Source organism: Microtus oregoni, unplaced genomic scaffold (assembly GCF_018167655.1).
Source record: "Microtus oregoni isolate MIOR12 unplaced genomic scaffold, Mior012 000006F_ref0000085, whole genome shotgun sequence".
Classification (NCBI taxonomy): Eukaryota; Metazoa; Chordata; class Mammalia; order Rodentia; family Cricetidae; genus Microtus; species Microtus oregoni.
In genome coordinates this window covers 60,042,634-60,061,601 of record NW_024543065.1, presented here as the reverse complement: position 1 = coordinate 60,061,601, position 18,968 = coordinate 60,042,634, and the positions used below count along the sequence as shown (strand labels likewise).

Below are 18,968 nucleotides of genomic sequence, written 5' to 3'. Positions count from 1 at the left end.
TCTAGAGCACACGACCCTGTCTGCTAGCGCCTTTTCTTTTTTTCCCCCCAGGTCAGCGTGGGGTTACTCAGTGCCACCACCGGGGCAGTGGCAGCTAAGAAGCTGCGGAGTGGAGCCAAGCGGCAGACTAGAGTCCAGCAATGGGGATCCCCGAGCCCGGCGCTGCCCGCTCCAATACCACCCCACCCCCCGCAGCCGCCCGACCGCGCCCAGCGGCATCTCCTTCGGAGCGCGCGGCCACTGGGGCCGCGGGAGCCGCAGAGCGAGCGTGGGTGTGGCGCCCGTGAGCTCCCGGGAGGATTGAGAGATCCGGGATAAAATTTCCCCCTTCTTTGCCCCGCCACCGCGGTAGCCGCTTTCCACCGTGGGGCGGGGCCCGAACTGGGGGCGGGGCGCCGGGCGGGCGCGGCGCTATTTCCAGCCTCGCCGGAGGCTTCGCTCGCACTTCGCTGGGAGCCTTCCTGGTGCTGGCTCTGGAGCAGGGTCTGGTGGCACCGTGAGGAGGAGACAGGACCGGGCGGTGGCAGAGACAGGGGACGCAACCAGTGCGGGGGACCCAATAGGAGCACGCCGCCGCAACCTCTCCCGCGCGCTCCGGCCGCCGACTCTACGCCAATCGCCCACTCCCGGCACCTAGGACTACAAGAAGAAAGAGACGCAGCCCGACCCGGGCGGAGATCCTCCTTGCTTCCCAAGCGCCGAGAGGAGGATTCTCCCTGCCGTCAAAAACCTCGCAGGACAGGCGAAACCCGTGGCCTGGAAAGCACCGGCCGCGCCAGGTAAGTGCCTGCGCCCCACATCATCCTGTTTTCTCCTTCTGCCGGCTGCTTACCCTAAAGGATGCCCTCGGGAACCCTTGAATGAACCCGGGACCGCCCTGAGCGCAAATCTCGACGCTCGACATGGATCGGAATCTCAAGCTGCAGGTGCTAGTGGGGCGTGCGGTGCTTGGGTCTGGCTGTACTTTGGGGACCAGCCCCCATGAGCGGGAACTTTAATTAGACTTTCGATCCTTGGTTTTCTCCGCGCCTGGGAACTGCCTTTCTCTTTCTTAGGGCTCGCCCCGAGGACCCTTCTTTCCTGCTCCTAGACCTGGATGCTGGGTGCTTGGAGGCAGCTTTGGGCTCTGAGCGGCGAGCGCCCCAGGGTCGGGCTGGGGCATCCAGGGCGCTGAGGCTTTGACGTGGGCTTGGAGCTGGGACTTAGGGATCAGTTGGGGCTGGCAGCGAAAGGGGAAGTTGTTGGCGACCTTGGCTTCCCACCGGGAGGCGTAAGGTATCTGAGCACTCCATTGCGCGTCTCCTCCTCGCAACTCTCTAGGGCCCCGGCCTGTTTTGTGCTTCGGGCTAATGTGCATGCGTCAGTGATCGCAGGGAGGTGTGTGCATGCGTGTGTCCCGGAGTGCGGGAGTTGGAGCCTACGGCGGATGGGGGTAGCAGGGGGTGAGATGATCCTCTTTGTGGCGGGACTGAGCCCAGTCTAGCGGTGGCAGCAACTCCGGCTGCTGAGTAGGGCTGCTTTGCCAACTGCAGCTCTGGCTTCGCGGAAGGCCGGCCTGACCAGGCGAAGGTGCGTTCCCGGGTTTGGGCAGGGCCAGAGGTGGCGCTTGGGCATGCAGTGACCTCTCTCTATTTCCCGCGCAGGACTCCAAACCCTAACTTTACTTGTACATTTTGTCTCCGTGCCCTGCGGCCCTCGCCTGGAGCTGGAACAGTCGGGGGACTGAGTCCTGGGCTACAGGCATACAGGTCCAATCTTGGAACACTGTCCGGCAGCCATTTCAGCGACTCGGCATCACCCTTGTAGCGTCTCTGAGCCGCCTCCCACCAGGACCCTAAGCGTGATTGGCTATAAGGGGAATAGGCTTCTGGGGCTCTCTGTTTCTACGGAGTAGCCAGGCTGCAGGCCAAGTGGGAGACTCGGTTGGTGGGCAAGGACATAGCTCCAGGTGGTAGGAGGAAAGGGTAAAGGCACACTAACTCTTTCCCCTACCTCCCTCCACAATCACAGGCCTGAACTTCCTCCACCAAGTCACTTTTTTGAAGGTTCACACTGACCTTTTACTGGTGGAGAGGGGGCCTTGTCTTAAGTTCCGCCCTAGTGCAACCTTTCACACGCAGAACTCTTTTTAATAAATTTCCCATCACCACAGTGTCTCCTGACCCTGAAGCACTGTTGTAAAGTCAATGAGGGAGGAACGGTGGTTCTCTTAGAAGTCCCTCTCTCTCTTTTTTTTTAGGCAGGGTCTCACCGTGTAGCCCAAGCTGGTTTGGAACTCATGGCTTCAACCTGCTGAGTGCGGGGATTACCAGTGTGGGCCATTATACCCTACAGGACCTTTTCTTTTAATCAAACCACCCCACCTCTTGCAGGCAGACAGGGTCCAGGGCCTCTTGAGAGTGGAACCATGTTCCTTGTTATTCAGCCCCGAAAAGACTGAGTCAAAATGGGGGTGATCAATAATCCCTTAGCGTTTGAACACAGAAAACCTCAAAGCCTGACCCCCTCCCATCATTTGGTAGAGTCACCATGGGATACATGAATGGCCAACTTATTTATTCATTTACCCGGAATCCAACTTTGTGGGAGTGAATTATGTTCCTGGGATATTGATTTTTTGCTTTTCTTGTTTTTTTTTAAAGACCCCAAATTTAAAAAGTCAAAGCTGTCTCAAAGCAAGGTCAAGGATTAATTATTTATAGAGAAACATCAATCAGCCGGGGAGGGGGGTGTACTCATTTATAAATTCCCTGAGTGGGCAAAATGAAATCTATTTTTCTCTGGCTCCAGCCGGGAAAGGAGAGCTGGCTTGTTCGACGGAGGACGCTGTGTAACTCAGCCTGCTGTTGGAGATGCCTTTTCCGTCTTGTAGCTGGAATATCACTTGGGAAATTTTATGCATATTTGCTGTGTTTCCGTAATGAACATTTACTGATTACAGCGTATCAAGGGAATTTGATTTTTTAAACATTTATTCAAATCTCTGTTTATGTAAGCTAATAAGCCTGGGAAAGTTCAGTTAACTACCCCCCGCCCTCCCCCACCATGGTTGTTGGGCAAGTATGCTTGGCAGGCCCATCTCAGAATTTATCCTTCATTCATTTACAACGGGGAAAGTCAGATTTCTCTGATTGGAAATATGGTGCTGGCTGCTTCCCTGCACTTTGCTCGGAGTTCGTGCTAGCCGCTGCTTTTTGTGGCTCTGCTGATGGAGGAGAGGTTGGTGCTCAGAGCTGGGATGACTGCTTGGCTGGTGTGTGGAATCAGAGAAAGCTGCTGGGGCCCCTGGAGTGCTGAGGGGGACAGACGGAGAAGGTATGATCACCTGCTCACTTGCCCTCCTCTTGCCTGCACCGACCTGGAGTCTGACCCCCCGTTTTAGCACACCCAGGTCCCCACCACTCCAATTTGTCCATGTACAACAGCTGCAATGGAACAAATTACAGTAGACAATTGCCAAGCCCCTATGTTAATCAGAAGGTAATGAGTCTTCTAAAAGGAGGTTTATATAATGCTGGCCTGGGGAGGTCAAGACGGCACTGCAGAGGGACAGCCAAAAATAAACTAGATGAGTAAAGACGCTGCGTGCGTGCGTATGTGGGGTCAGTGTCAGCAGCAGGACGCTTGCTGGAGGTGGGTAGCCTTCGTGTGACCCTCTAGTGACCAGAGGCTCCTGGGTGCTTTGTCCTTGGAGTCCCTCGCTAGATTTGTCTGACTTCAGAACAGCTAAGTCCTTCCCTCCCCAGAAAAAGCGGCCCCCAAAGAGAGAAGACTCACTGGCTCCGGTGACCTGGGGACAGCTTCCTGAGCTCAGGTGCAGAGGATAGGGAGCCGTGGGCTCACTTCTTATTGGCTTAAGGATAAGTGACCCTCCGGTCAGTAAATCACTGTGGCAGAGGATGTGACTGACACATCGCTAGTGTAAAGAAACTGTGACTTCTACCCTCTGGAAAACTACCTGTCATTTGTCATCTGCTGTTGCAGACAGGCTCGCCGGGACTTGATCGTGGGTGGTTAGGGAATCAGAGGAGTGGTTAATGCCCTCTGGAAGAAGCCGGGAAGGCTGTGTCCCCGTGGGCCAACAGCCAGTGGCAACCCAGATCCTGTTCTCAGAGTACCCAAATCTAAGGCTGGGGATGTCAGGTGTAGCTGCCTCCCCAGGTTGGCAGGCTGGGATTTGCATCCTCATTTCCCACCGGGAAGACCCTACCTCTGGGGCACTGTGGCTTTGGTGGGGGGACGTCTGGTGAGAGTGAGGGTATGGTATCCTTTTCCTGTCAAACCCAGCTGGCTTTGGTGAGTGACATTTATTTGGACTAAACTATGATTGTCAGCGTTGAAACTTGGAGTCGAATGACTCCCGTGTCACACTCCCAGGGCCAGCCCTCCCGTCACTCTCCTTCATTCTGCCATCAGTGAGTGTTTATTGAGTATGTGTATTTGATGTCTGTTGCTGTGTCAGACCCTGGATCCAAGGTGAGCAAAGGCGGTGCAGTCCCTGCCCTTGCGGGACAGAGACGGCTGTCACTCATCCATCCATTGCACCATTATATGCTAGGCAAAGGCATTATTAGAAATAACCAATGCCCATGGCGGTCTAGGCTTGAGAAAGGTACGGAGGGGATGTTTGGACCCATGTGTGCCAAGCAAGTGCTAGGTTGTGACCCCAACAAGAATAGTTAGGTTGTTAGGAGCCCAACAAGCAAGCTACCGAGCTGACTTAGACTCGGGGGGGGGGGGGGGCTGGAAAGATGGCTCAGAAGTTAAGAGCACTGGCTGCTTTTCCAGAGGTCCTGAGTTCATGGTGGCTTAGACTTAGGGCCTGGGGTGGGAGAACTGAGATGATTCTCAGCTAATATCTAAAGGAGTGGCTGGTACGTAACAGGTGATTGGGGGGGAAGGGTGGCCTCAGGAAGGAATGGACCACGTTTGTGTGCTGCTGACAGATGCAAGAGAGGGCTAGAGGCGGCTGCATTCGAGACCAGGTGCTTATTCAGCTAGCTGCTGTGGGGTAGGGAGACCCATGAGAAGGGAGCTGCAGAGACAATAAAATTCAGAACCACAGTTCCAAAGGAACTGGTTTGGGAGGGGACATGGTGAGGTAGTTGAGATGAGGCTTGTGGGACACTGGTGAGAACTCGTGGTTCCTTGAGATAGAGGTCCTCCTGGAGTCCTGAGCTCCTGTCAGTTCCAAGACTAAGTGGTTCAATGGCTGGCCGTGCAGCCAAGTCTCTGTAGTACTCCCCAGCCCATCTCCGCTGCACCAAACTTGTCTGCTGCTGTGAGAAAGCACCAAGTCACGTGGAGAGGACAGGGTTTGTCTTACACCTTCACAGCACAGTTCGTTAGGGGGGGAAGTCCGGACAGGAACTCAAGCAGGAATCTGCAGGCAGGAACTGAAATGAAGACCCCTACTTACTGACTCGCCCTCTTGTCTCAAGGTCAGCTACTTCTGCACAGGGTGGCCCCACCCACAGTGAGCTGGACTCTTCCACAACAACCTTACATATTTATTTATGCATATGAGTGCTCTATCTGCATGTATGCCAGCATGACAGAAGAGGGCATCTGTTCCCATGATAGATGGTTGTGAGCCACCATCTATATCAAGTTGCTGAGACTTGAACCCAGGTACTCTGGGAGAGCAGGCAGTGCTCTTAACCACTGAGCCATCTCTCCAGCCCCTCATCAATCATTAATCAAGAGAATGCCCTTAAAAAACAAGCCCACGGGCCAATCTGATGAAGGCATCCTCTTAATTAAGGTTCCCTCTTTCCAGATGCCTCCAAAAAACCAAAGCAAAGCAAAGCTAATGAACACAGTGGACACCTCTTTGAACTAGCCTCACCCAGGACCCGCCTTCCCCCAGGGGAGTGGAGCAAGGCATAGCCACCTGCTCGTCCGCTGGCCCCTTGCAGGGCTCTGCTGCCCATCTTCCTCTGGAGCTGGTTGCCTGCTACTCCTGTTGTGCTGTATTTATTTAGCTTCCTGGTCTCCCCCCCCCCCCCATAGTTTCTTCACTTGCCATGTAGTGAATCTACCCTGGCAGTTGGCTGGCATCTGCTCAGAAAGAACTCCTTCGCGCGTCCCTCCGTTCCCTCCCTCCTACTGTGCCTTTGAGGGGCACTGCCCGGAGTTGAGAGCTCCCCTACTCCCTCTGAAGTCTACATCTTCCCAGGCTGTCTGTGGCTCAGGGCCCTGGCTTCCATACAGAGAGCGTCCCTTTCCCCCAGGCTCCTTCGTCTTCCAGAGCTGGGGTGGGGGAAAGCAGGCCTGTGAGTCACCCGACTTCCTGGTGTGTGCCCATGCTGCTGGCTGCAGGCCCTGAGCTGAGTGGCTGCCGAGCTGCAGGCAACAGCCCAGGTCGCTGTCACCTTGTCCTCACTGTGCCTGGGCCAGAGCCAGCTGCTTCCCAGCTGGGTCAGACTTGGGGATGAGAGCAAAGGCAGGGAAGGAGAAGTTTTAGGTGGTACGGTTTTCTGCTTTGTGACCCTGGGCCTATCTGAGGCTCTTTGCCTGAGGGTAGGCTGTTCTCCCTGTGCTCTCCGCTCTCCGGTGGAGTCCCCTGTGGCTGTCTGCCGCTTGCTCAAGGCTTTCTGTTCAGGCTGGCCCGGCCCTCTTCTGCTGTGACTGCTAGCTATCGGTGGGTCATTGGGCATGCCCACCCATGGGGAGGCGATACAGCAATGCCCCTCTGCCAGCATTCTATACCCTAGGCTCAGGCTGACTCATGCTTAACAGACAAGTCATACCCATCTTGGAAGCCATCTCTTTTCGGGGGGCTGACTCATCTGTCTGGACAAGATTCATCTGCCCAGTCTTGTGAACACTGAGACCCTCCTCTAGCCTTGTTGGTGGGCAGGGTGGGGTAAGGGAAGGAGGCAGTGTCTGATGGGAGCATCTCAGCCTCCAAGGTCCCCATACCTAGCCTTGGGGGAACCTGGGCTAACCTACTCAAGCCACAGGGCCACAGAGCTTGTACGAATGTTGTTCTTTCCCGCTGTGTCAGCCATGAAGAGTTTGGTCTGGAGGAGGCACGCGCGGCTCTGCTGACTGGCAGGCCTGGGGACCTAAACTTTCAGTCTGTCTATACTGGTGGAGTCGTGTGACATAGTATGTCTACACCAGCTGAGCCAGTGCCTAATGCAGGCAGTCTCTTGACGCTCCTTGAATTAGGGTTTAGTGCAGTCTGTCTGTCCTGTGGAGCTGGCGTGTAGTACATGTGGGAGGCGTACGCTGGTTGAATCTTGGAAGTTAGCACTGGAACCCACCATTTAGTCTGTGTCTGCCCCACTCTCCAGGGCCTTTGAACACAGCTCAGAGAGCTCAGACAGCTTTCTTGGTGACTAGGCTCTGCCCAGGCCCAGGCATCCCTTCAGGCCCCAGCCTGACTTGTCAGCAGCCTTTGTCTTCCAGGGCTCAGGTGGTTAAACCCAGTGTGCAGCGCCGGCGTCTGTCTACACTGTTGGAAACCAGCAGGTGAGGCAGGTAGTCTTTCACACGGGTTGAGCCAGGATGCTTGGCAGGTGCTCTGTCTACCCGGTTGAGCTTCCGTTATGGTACACTGCCTGTTTTACAGTGGTGAAACCCAGCTCGCAGTGAAGTCTGTCTGTACCGCTGTTTGAGTCAGTGTTCAGAGCACTGGCTACTCTGGTTGAGGTCAACATGAGATCCAGGCGGACTGCTATACTGTTAAGGCAGTGGGGCACATGGCCGGCCTCAGGCTTGCTAGGGCCAGTGTTCTGGGTTTCTCTGGGAACACCTGCCCACTCCTAGGTGGCTCTCTCCTTCATAAGGATACCTCCCTACCTTGCCTCCAACAAATACCTGTGTCCAATGTGGGTCCCGTTCCCTAGCGACAGTTCCCATGGCCTTCCCATGTCCGTACGTCCTTTCAGCAGAGGCTGCTGGCTGTCCGTGGTCAGTGCCACCTCTGCCATCCTTCATGGCAGCCACTCACATGTCTTCATCTCTGGAAAGTCATTTCGTGTGGATTACTGCCTTGGTGTGCGTAGTAAATTGAGTTTCCTCTGCTTGGGTCCGACTCGCTGTTTTCTGCTGAGATTTGGGGTCTCATGAGGTTTGGCTTCATCAGCAAATCTAATTTCACGACCGTTCATCCTGTGAAAGCGCACTCTGCCTGTCATTTAGCTCGTCTCCATCTTCTTTTCCATTAATTAAAATGTCAACAGACAACCATGGCGACCACATACACCCCTCACTCCGCCCCAGGGGGCCACCTCCAGGTTGTAACTGAAGCTGGTGCACAGAGTCAAACTGGTTCAACTTAGCTTTGCCCCTTAGTCATTGTGTGGGCTTGGGACTTGGTTTCTTCATCTATAAAATGGGAATAATGAGAGCCCGCGCCTCCTCGAGGTGAGTCTACAGCTGCTGTTGTTACTGTCTTTCCTTTGGTCTCTTAGCTTAACAGTTGGTCAGGGATCTAAACTGACAAAGTGAGGTTTGGGGCGGGGCAAGCGGCTCCTCTGCCAAGGCCACCTCAAGTCTTTGTTTGAAAGGATGTGTGTGTGTGTGTGTGTGTGTGTGTGTGTGTGTGTGTGAAGTGTCCCTAATGTGTGTGCAGATGCCCAAGGAAACTAAAAGGGCATGGGATTCCTTGGAGCTGTTGTTGCAGGCAGTTGTGAGCTGCCTGTGTGGGTGCTCGGAACTGAATCTGGGTCTTCTGCACGAGCAGCCAGCACTCTCAACTGCCCAGTTCTCCCCATGCCCAAATCCTCTGAAAACGGTTTCCCGATGATAAAGTATAATATAGTGATATGCTTCACAAGTGCACTTGTAAAGCTTTTATTCCACTTACAGCAAAGCATACACAAAAGTGAGTGGGGTGTGTGTGAGCCATGTAGCGACTGTCTGAGAGCCGCTCAGGCCCGTGTTTCCCAGCACCAGAGCAGGCATCAGAATACGGCTAACACACACCCCCCAGAGATCCCTTTTCCTGTTCCAGCCATCCCCCCTCCCCCTTCATGTAACTAATGCCATAGGTTTGTTTTCCTTGCTCTTGAACCTGAGAGATACGGAATTACAGCCTACGTGCCCGCATCACTGGGTCAGCATCGTGTTTGAGGGATGCATCTGCCCTGTGTGTCACTGTTGGTTTTCTGTTCTGATTATTCTCCAGGGCTCCCATGCAGTTTGCATGCGTGTCCACCAGAAGCCCATGTTTGGAAGGCTTTGTCCCTAAGGTGGTACTAATTGGGAAGTATTGCAAACTGTTAAGAGGTGCGGTATTTTGGGAGATCTTTAGGTCATCATTCAGTGTGTGCCTGAAAGGGGATTATGGCATCATACAATGGTCTTTCTTTTTTCTTGTTGCTTCTTGACTTCATGAGGTGCCCCATCGTTGTCATTTGGCACTGTCATCAGAACCCCAAAGCATTTGTGACCTCCTAATCATGTACTGGAAACTCTAGGCCCATGAGCTAAACCCCCTTTTTCTTTTTACAAAGCAGTTGCCTCATCTGTTTCGCTATGGCAACAAGGAGCTGACTGGTACCCTTCCCTTGTGTGCACACTCTAACCTATTTACCCATCCTCCTGTGGGTTGACATTTAGGTTGCTCCGAGGTTTTGACCATGACAAACCATGTTGTGTATGTTTCTGCATGTGTTTCTTGGGTTCATATGAACATTTCTGAGAAGCAAGAACTTAGAGTCTCTAGGTTAGGGGGACGTAACTTTTATGGGAGCTGCAAACAGATTTATGCACGGAGGTGTCCACCTGTAATTCCCATATGTGGGAAGCCGAACTCAAGACCAGCCCAAGCTTCCTATCGAGATCCTGTGTGCGTATATGGATGTATGCATGTGTGTGTGTTGGGGTGGGGGTGGGATTGCACCGCCTTGGTCTCCTCAACAGTTATGTGTAAGGGTTCTCGTCATTCCACGTTCTTTCCAACTCTGTGTGGTTGGCTTTTGTCATTTTAGCCATCCTGTGACTCTGTAGAGCTATTACACTGTGCTTTTAATTTGATTTCTCAGATGACTAATAGAGTTTCTTTTCTGCTCAGGATATTTTGAACCTGAAAACATTCTTCAATATCTTAAAATTCACTTCCACCCCCAGATGACAGGATTCTGAAATGTCTCTATAGGTGTGTATAGTTCCTTTCCGGGGTAAGGAGAAGGCAGGAGATGGAGTAGTCTGGCACTTCCGTGTGAGGGTGGGAACCGCAGCTGTCACTATGAACTTTGAGTCTGCCCTGTGGAAATCACATTCACTGCTGTCTCAGTGTCCAAGACTATCCAAGTACAAAGCAAGGCACTGTGAAAGTCCAATGATTGAAAGCCCACGTGATAAAGAGCAGCTCATTGGTCCTCTTAGCCCCTTCCACCTACGTGACCCAACAGGGCTTTGTCAGTATACTGAGCTGCCCTGGTAAGGGCTCTAGAAGTTGGGTTCTCAGTCCCTAAAGGCCATTCTGTACTGGGAATCTGTTCCCTCTAGTGGCCTTGCTTCTCCAAAGTCAGCTATGACGGAGCGGCAGACATGCAGCTATGGTGGAGCATCAGACACGCAGCTATGGTGGAGCAACAGACATGCAGCTATGGTGGAGCGGCAGACATGCAGCTATGGTGGAGCGGCAAACACGCAGCTATGGTGGAGCAACAGACATGCAGCTATGGTGGAGCAGCAGACACGCAGCTATGGTGGAACAACAGACATGCAGCTATGGTGGAGCAGCAGACATGCAGCTATGGTGGAGCGGCAGACACGCAGCTATGAGGGAGCAGCAGACATGCTTACCCAGGGCTAAAAGCACCCGCCGTTAAAGAGCATCATTCCTTAGCTGAGCCTGGTGTATGGTTCTGTAATCCCAGCCATTCCAGAAGCTGAGGCAGGAGGATCACAAATTCATATCCTACTTGGGCTACAGAGTGAGTTCAACGCCAGCTTGGGGAAGGTCTGGGAATATAGCCCAGTGGTAGAGGCAGGAGGTAATTTCCCTTGCCTAGAATCTAGCAGTGAGGGACTCAGTGGTAGAGCACTTGTCTAGCATGTGTTAGGTTCCATTCCTTAGGTGCCTTCCTCTCCATCTTCCATGGGTGTCCCTGCTGTTGGATCCCTTTGCAGGCATCTGGAAGTCCCCCTGCCCCATCAAAAGCACTGTTTCTTTTGTGTGTCATAGGCTCCTTGGCTTTTAACGCTAGCTTTCTGTAGCTGTCCTGCTTTCCATCAGAGTGGAAGCAGAACTAATAAAACCATCTCAACGGATCCTGCCATCGCTTGACCATAACAATACCTTCTGCCTTTGGCTGCGTCTGGTCCATTTCCTTCCAATCAAACAGAAGTCTGTGGAAAGCTATGTGGTTGGACAATGAGAACCCCAGTCAGAGTCCTTGGAATGAATGAGCCGTTCTTTATGTTCCTGTTATCCTTTGGGAAGGGAGTGGACCCACCTTCAACTGGGGTGTGACAAGCACAGAGTGATGGGGTGTCTAAGGTTTGACAGAGTGGGTAAAAGATTCTAACTGGGGCAGCTGGACTGACCCTAAAGATAGAGGGCCCACACCTCCCCAATGAATCAGTGTGAGCAACCCCTGTATCCCCAGTATCAGCAATGAGAAGCTCACAGGGCAAAGACACTGGGTGCCCAAGAGACGCAAATGCATTAGATTAAATAGAGGATTCTAGACGGCTTTCTGGAAGAAGCCAGCTTGAAACTGCTTACCTCCAAGGTTTGGGATCACAGGACACATGGTCTATGTGAACCAAATACAAGTCACTTTAAAATAGGACAACAAATGACTCCGTGACACACACATTGTTTGTGTGATGTGTAGGCGGGTGTGTGAAGATGAAAGAGCTGAAAGTGGTTTGCGAAAACAACACCTTTTTTTCCCCCTCTGGTACGATGGCAGATTAGGGAGGTTTACGGTCTTTGTGATAACTAATATGAAAGGTTTATCAATGTTTAAAAAAAAGCCTGACGTTTTTTGCAAAATTGATTTGAAGACTTGGCAGATTTGAGGAATCATTCAGTAACATTTTTACGGGTCGATGCTAATTTGATTCTGCCGACCCGTGCGACGCGCCAATTTACTGCCAGACCAGCATTAAGCACGGACTTTCCGTGCGAGTTTTATAGGCGGACAGCTCATAAAGATGTGTGCTTGACAAGTATTCTGCCTCTCTTAGGATGTAGAGTATGAAGTGTTTATCAAAAACCACCTAAATCGACCCTGCTTTGGACTCGTAAACAACCTGGGGACTTGAGCCTCATACTTCATTCAGTATTTCATGTCTCCCCACTCCAGATTCTGGTATGTGTGTGCCGGGAGCCTTTGTCTCCAAAAGTCACCTCCAGACACATGACAAATTCCAGGGGAGAGGGAGTCCGAGGTTCTGAAGGATGGCTTTGGAAACAGTCCTGCGCATAACCACCCATGACCACGCATACGCTCAGGGCCCTCAGCGCGGCCCCTCTCAGGGGGCTGAAATGTCCCCTGCTTAAACAGCTCCCTATCTCCAAAGGTTCCCTGGAAGAAGTCAAAGGTTACCAGGTGTGGTGGCACAAGCCTGAAATCCTCGCATTTGATATGCTGAGGCAGGAGGATTGCTAGTCTGATGCTAGCCTGGGCTACCTTGTGAGACACTGTTTTTTTTTTTTAATTGAAGAAAAGAAAGGGAGGGAGGGAGAGAGAGAGAGAGAGAGAGAGAGAGAGAGAGAGAGAGACAGCGCAGAGGCTGCACCTGAAATAAACCTTTGGCCCCAAGGACATACATTTTTGCTTTTATTTTTATTTGCTGGGCTTCCCTGTGATAGATTATGGTTGCACCCCTCTCTTTGCAACTGCTTGAGCCTCACCACAGAAGCTCTCTGGAGTTCTGCACATCACACCAGAAAAGTCTTCAACAGTAAAAATGATCAAAACTGCCGTTCTTTAATATCCGACTCCAGAGACAGGTAGGTGGATCTCTGTGAATGTTTGGGCCAGCCTGGTCTACATCGCAAGTTCCAGACCAGTCAAAGATATGTGGAGAGACCTGTCTTACCAAAAATCTCAATTGACCAACAAAACAAAACAGAACAGACCCATGTTTTACCGGTAAAAACCACTGCTAAGATTTCCCACAAATATGTGGCCGTGGACACTTAATCTTTCTTCCCTCATCCCACACACACCTTCAGGAGTGTCTGCTGGCCCCAGTGCTAACTGCCCTTCGCTTAAATGAAGATTGCTGGAGGATGGACAACATACAGACCTCCGTCAGCGCAAAGCCTCCTGGGCCTCTGGCAGGGAAAATCTGATCTTGGGCAAATGTCAGGGTGTCTTTTTGAAATCTGTGTTATGGCATCAGCTCATTGTGGGCATAGGACTTCATCTGGGTTTCATAAATATTGTATGGGACGCTCTCATTGCCACCTTGGTGAGCCTGAGAACACAACAACATCCCCCCTCTTTCTACACACCACACACACACGTACGCACACACACAGCATGTGTGCATACACACGCATGCACGCATGCACGTGCATACACACACACAAGCACGCTAACACACACACATACACACACGAGAGAGAGAGAGAGAGAGAGAGAGAGAGAGAGTTCCCCATCGCCATTGCAATCTATTGCTGAGTTGTCGTGAAAAGCCAATTGGTGATATTTCAATCACAACATCCCTGTAACAAATTCCATTCAAATTCCTCGGGAAGAGAGTTAAGGCTTCATCCTGCCGCTGGGAGAATGACACGCTAAATGTAGCTTCCTGGGGCCCTGGCAGCCGTCCAGGGCTTTGTAATTTATACTTCTCCTTCCTGGTTCTCCGAGTGACCTTGGAACCTCTGTGCTGCTAGATTTCTTAGGTTCACGAGGGGTAGGGAGCTGGGGGGGAGGCGCACAACGGGGGACACATGACACGGTACTAGGGGGGTGCTTGCCACCCCACACCTAAGTGAGCCCTCCCAGGCCCACCCATCCTGTGGGAGTTCAGAGGAAGGATAACAAGACACTCCCGAAAGCTTGTGGCTGGTGATGGGAAGATTGTTTGTGGCTGCTGACCTTTCTGCTAAAATTGATGTCAGCTGTGAAACAGTCAAATGTGGCGCCAAAAGGTGGCTTGCAGGTGACAGGAGTCTCTCTCCTAGCCCCAGCAGCCCGCAGGTAATCCTGGAAGAGCAAGCCGCGGGGGAGGGGCGGTGGGCAAGTACACTCAGCGGCTATTTTTGGTTGAGGAATAAACAAAGTGACCCCGGACTGCTGCCAGTACAGAATCTAGCATGGGAGTGGCGTGTAAGAAAGATTAATGTACAATTAAAACCCGTGTATGGGTAAATTACAGGGCGACAGCTATCTAATGCAAACACTGCAACCGTGTAATTAAGAGGAGTTACAGGCTCCCCAGGATCCGCTTGCTGGGGGGAGTGCTGGGGGCCTGCCTGAGGTGTGCATGGGTGGTGTCCTGGCGCGCACACACACGGCACAGCATGGGGACTACGTGGAGGCAGCAGGAGGGGGCAGTCTGGGGTATATAAGGAATTAGTCCGCTCCTCTGGTCTCCAAGCATCTAGCTTTCTCCAAACTGCTCTGACCACTGTCTCCCTCTTCACCTTTGCCTCCAAGGCAGTGCGAGAACCCCTTGAATATCTTTTCTAAAACTGTTTTTAATTCCTCCTGCTTTGTCAGCTTTTTAAGAGATATGTTATATTATGTGGAAATTGGATGCTAACAAGATTTGTATGAATAAATTAGACTCTTAACTTTTTATGTTATTACAAAATTGAAATGGACTCTAATGACAGTCAGAATTAATGTTCTGTTTCAAATAAATGCTGGGATGTGACTGGGTTTCCAGTGCAGTCCTCCATAGCCCATCCTACATGGCCTCGCCTAGGAAGCCACCTCTGTCCTCCTCCCAGAGGGGTGGCCCTCTCTCGGTTCCCTACGGAATTCCCTGCCCATCCAGTGGTTGGGACCATCTTATATTCTGTTTAGGTCATTAGGTACCAGGGGCTGCTGGGAATAGCTGCTAGTGAGGTTCCCAATGGCATCCGTAGGGAGAATTGTCCTGGGCCTTGGGTCAAAGCCTCACCTATATGCAGTGACTGGCTTTGAAGGCAGATGCTCTCCATTGAGACGACCCTTCCAGCCACCAGTCGTAAAGTCTTGAATCGGCTCTCTTCTGTCTGGAGCCCTCTCCTCAAGGCCCTCAACGGTCTTTGAGCTATATCTCAAAGTTTCCAGGGAACCCAACCTTCACCCTGGGCATGTTGGGGTTTCTCTTTCCCTAGTCCTCCTTGGCTGAGGTCAGCATCCCCAAGGACCTGTCAGTGACTGTGGTGTCACCATGATGAGTCACCTGACATGGACAGAGAGGGAAAATGTTTGTCTCAGGATGCAGTCCATGCTCACCTGACCCAATGAGTTAGACAGAACACCATCCCAGTAGTGAGGATGCTTCATGGAGCAGAAGTGGGGCAGGGAGAATACAGGAAGGGGTCAGGGCAAGATATAGCCCCTAAGTCTATACTCCAGGAGTCCTGGGAGATGGCTCAATGGGTCAAGTTTTTGTTCAGGCCTAAGGACCTGAGTTCAAATCCTAGCATCTAGGTAAAAGCTGACCTATGACCCCACTGTCAGTAGGGGATGGGAAACAGGTAGGCCAAAGGGACTTGCTGGGGAGCCAGTCTAACTGACTTGGTGGTCTCTCGGTTAAGCCAGAGACCTTGGCTCAAAAAATAAGGTGGAGAGATCGGGAAATGTCACAGTGGATAAAACACCTCCTCTGTCAATGTGAGGACTGGAATTCAGAGTCCAGAACCCACGTAAAACCCAGACTCACACAGTGGCCGCCTGTGATCCCAGCACTCATGAGGTAGAGACAGAAGATTCATGGGGTAAGCTGGATAACTAGACTGGCCCCCATCTGTGAGCCCTGGGTTCCGTGAGAGATTGCATCAGTATATAAGGTAAGGGAAAGAGTGATTGAGGAAGACACTGGATGCTAAGTTTAGGTCACTACACACATACCCACATGTATGAGCCCCCAAATATGCATGTGCACACGTGTGTACACACACACACACGCACGCGCGCGCTCACACACCCCCCCCACACACACAAGTAGTGTGTTTGAATGAGTAGCGGTGGTTTGAATGAGAAATGCCTCCTATAGTGTTGGGCGTTTGAACCCTTGGTCCTCAGTTGGTGGTGCCGTTTGGGAAGGGTAAGGGAGGAAGTCCACCAGGGAGGCAGGATTTGAGAGTAGAAAGCCTCACCTACTTCCAGTTGGTTTGCTCAGCTTCCTGCTTCTGCTGCTATGCCTGTGGATTCAGCCACGATGCCCCGCCACAACGGACTCTCATCCCTCTGGAATCATAAGCCAAAGCAAACCCTTTCTTCTCTAAGTTGCTTTTGGTCGTGGCATTGTATCATAGCAACAGGAAAGTAGCTAAAATAGATGATGGGCAATAAAGTAAGACATCCAGGGTCAGCTTCGGGCCTCCATACACATGAATGGGTGAGCATACCCCTACACATAGGTTCTCTCTCTCTCTCTCTCTCTCTCCTACACACACACACACACACACACACACACACACACACACAGATACACTCCAGTGACCTGTTTGTTACAGCTGCGTCCCATCTTCTCCCTTTCATCACCCTCTCAATAATGCCATCATATTATAAACCCAATATGAGACTATCCATTGATTAGGTCAGCACCCTCATTATCTATTGTCTCTGAAAATGCCATTGCAGACAATTCAAAGATGGGCTTTGCTAATTGGCTATGTACTTTTTTTTAATTTATTTTTTATTCTGTTTTATTTTTGGTGTAGATGTTTTTTAACGTGGTCGAGTCAGCCGTTAAGATGAGCTATTGGTCCAGGATGTTGTTCTGCTCTGGGTCCCCTCTTTAGCTCAGTTCTGGTGTTAAGGAACTGACAGGCTCTGGGGCTCAGTTCAGGTTCCTCCTGCACAGGACTTGAGTAATGGCAGGGCCGCAGAGCTCCCACATGTCTAAGATGCCACAACACAGCTGGGAGTGGGTCAGGCCCCTGGATCTGAGAAAGGAAAAAGAGGAAGGGATTTTCCTGCAGAGGGGAAGGTCTGAGGGGTTGGCGGTGGTGTGATTCGGGCTCTGTTTCCCACAGCTGAGGGGGAGGGGATGGAGGGAGGCTCCTGGCAAGGTGGGGAGAAGGAGCATGGGCAGCTCAGGCACTCAGAAGCTGGGACATTTCTAGTAGAATACTCAGCCCAGGGTGGGCGTGGTTAGCACAGGGGCAGTTCAGCTGCCAATCAAAAGGGATGCGGAACCAGGGTAGACAGGTATTCAAACACTTAATATACAGAATGGGTGGGGTGAAGCTCAGTGGTAGATCTCTTGCCTAGTGGGCCAGCGGCTCTGGATTCAACCCCAAGGACTACCTACAATAAAACAATAAAAGAACATGTAGTTTTTGTGTGTGTGTGTGCCTGTGTGTGGGTGCCTGTGTGTGTGTGCATGTGTGTGGGTGCCTGTGTGTGTGTGCCTGTGTGTGTGTGCCTGTGTGTGTGTGCCTGTGTGTGGGTGCCTGTGTGTGTGTGCCTGTGTGTGTGCATGTGTGTGGGTGCCTGTGTGTGTGTGCCTGTGTGTGTGCATGTGTGTGGGTGCCTGTGTGTGTGCATGTGTGTGTGCCTGTGTGTGTGTGCCTGTGTGTGTGCCTGTGTGTGTGTGTGCCTGTGTGTGGGTGCCTGTGTGTGTGTGCATGTGTGTGGGTGCCTGTGTGTGTGTGCATGTGTGTGGGTGCCTGTGTGTGTGTGCCTGTGTGTGTGTGCCTGTGTGTGTGCCTGTGTGTGTGCCTGTGAGTGTGTGCCTGTGTGTGTGTGCCTGTGTGTGGGTGCCTGTGTGTGGGTGCCTGTGTGTGTGTGTGTGCCTGTGTGTGGGTGCCTGTGTGTGTGTGTGCCTGTGTGTGGGTGCCTGTGTGTGAGCATGTGTGTGGGTACCTGTGTGTGGGTACCTGTGTGTGTGTGCCTGTGTGTGGGTGCCTGTGTGTGTGCCTGTGTGTGTGCCTGTGTGTGTGTGCCTGTGTGTGTGCATGTGTGTGGGTGCCTGTGTGTGTGTGCCTGTGTGTGGGTGCCTGTGTGTGGGTGCCTGTGTGTGTGCATGTGTGTGGGTGCCTGTGTGTGTGCATGTGTGTGTGTGTGCCTGTGTGTGGGTGCCTGTGTGTGAGCATGTGTGTGGGTACCTGTGTGTGGGTACCTGTGTGTGGGTGCCTGTGTGTGTGTGCATGTGTGTGGGTGCCTGTGTGTGTGTGCCTGTGTGTGGGTGCCTGTGTGTGTGCCTGTGTGTGTGCCTGTGAGTGTGTGCCTGTGTGTGTGTGCCTGTGTGTGGGTGCCTGTGTGTGGGTGCCTGTGTGTGTGTGTGTGCCTGTGTGTGGGTGCCTGTGTGTGTGTGTGCCTGTGTGTGGGTGCCTGTGTGTGAGCATGTGTGTGGGTACCTGTGTGTGGGTACCTGTGTGTGTGTGCCTGTGTGTGGGTGCCTGTGTGTGTGCCTGTGTGTGTGCCTGTGTGTGTGTGCCTGTGTGTGTGCATGTGTGTGGGTGCCTGTGTGTGTGTGTGCCTGTGTGTGGGTGCCTGTGTGTGGGTGCCTGTGTGTGTGCATGTGTGTGGGTGCCTGTGTGTGTGCATGTGTGTGTGTGTGCCTGTGTGTGGGTGCCTGTGTGTGGGTGCCTGTGTGTGCCTATGTGTGTACATGTGTGTACATGTGTGTGCATGTGTGTACATGTGTGTGCATGTGTGCCTATGTGTGTGCATGTATGTGCATGTGTGTACACGTGTGCATGTATGTACATGTGTGTACATGTGTGTGCATGTGTGTACATGTGTGTGCCTGTGTGTGCATGTGTGTGCATGTGTGTGAAGGCCAGAGACTGACACTAGCTGTCTTCCAGTGCTCTCACCTTTTGAGACAGGGTGTCTGGCTGAACCCTGATTCAGATAGACAGTCTGATCAATGAG

At 52.2% G+C, this 18,968-nt stretch overlaps 1 protein-coding gene across 2 annotated transcripts in view; it reads left to right on the top strand.

Moving 5' to 3' along the window:
• Window positions 1–338: 338 nt before the first annotated feature.
• The window catches only part of Chst8 (carbohydrate sulfotransferase 8), a 138,997-nt gene continuing 120,367 nt past the window's right edge, over window positions 339–18,968 (top strand). Inside the window, exon 1 of one of the 2 annotated variants that reach the window (XM_041653986.1) lies at window positions 339–779. The gene's annotated coding sequence lies outside the window, so the exon portion shown is untranslated. Of the gene's footprint in view, window positions 780–3,268; window positions 3,316–18,968 lie in introns of those variants that run through there. The other variant, XM_041653987.1, reaches the window with a different exon arrangement.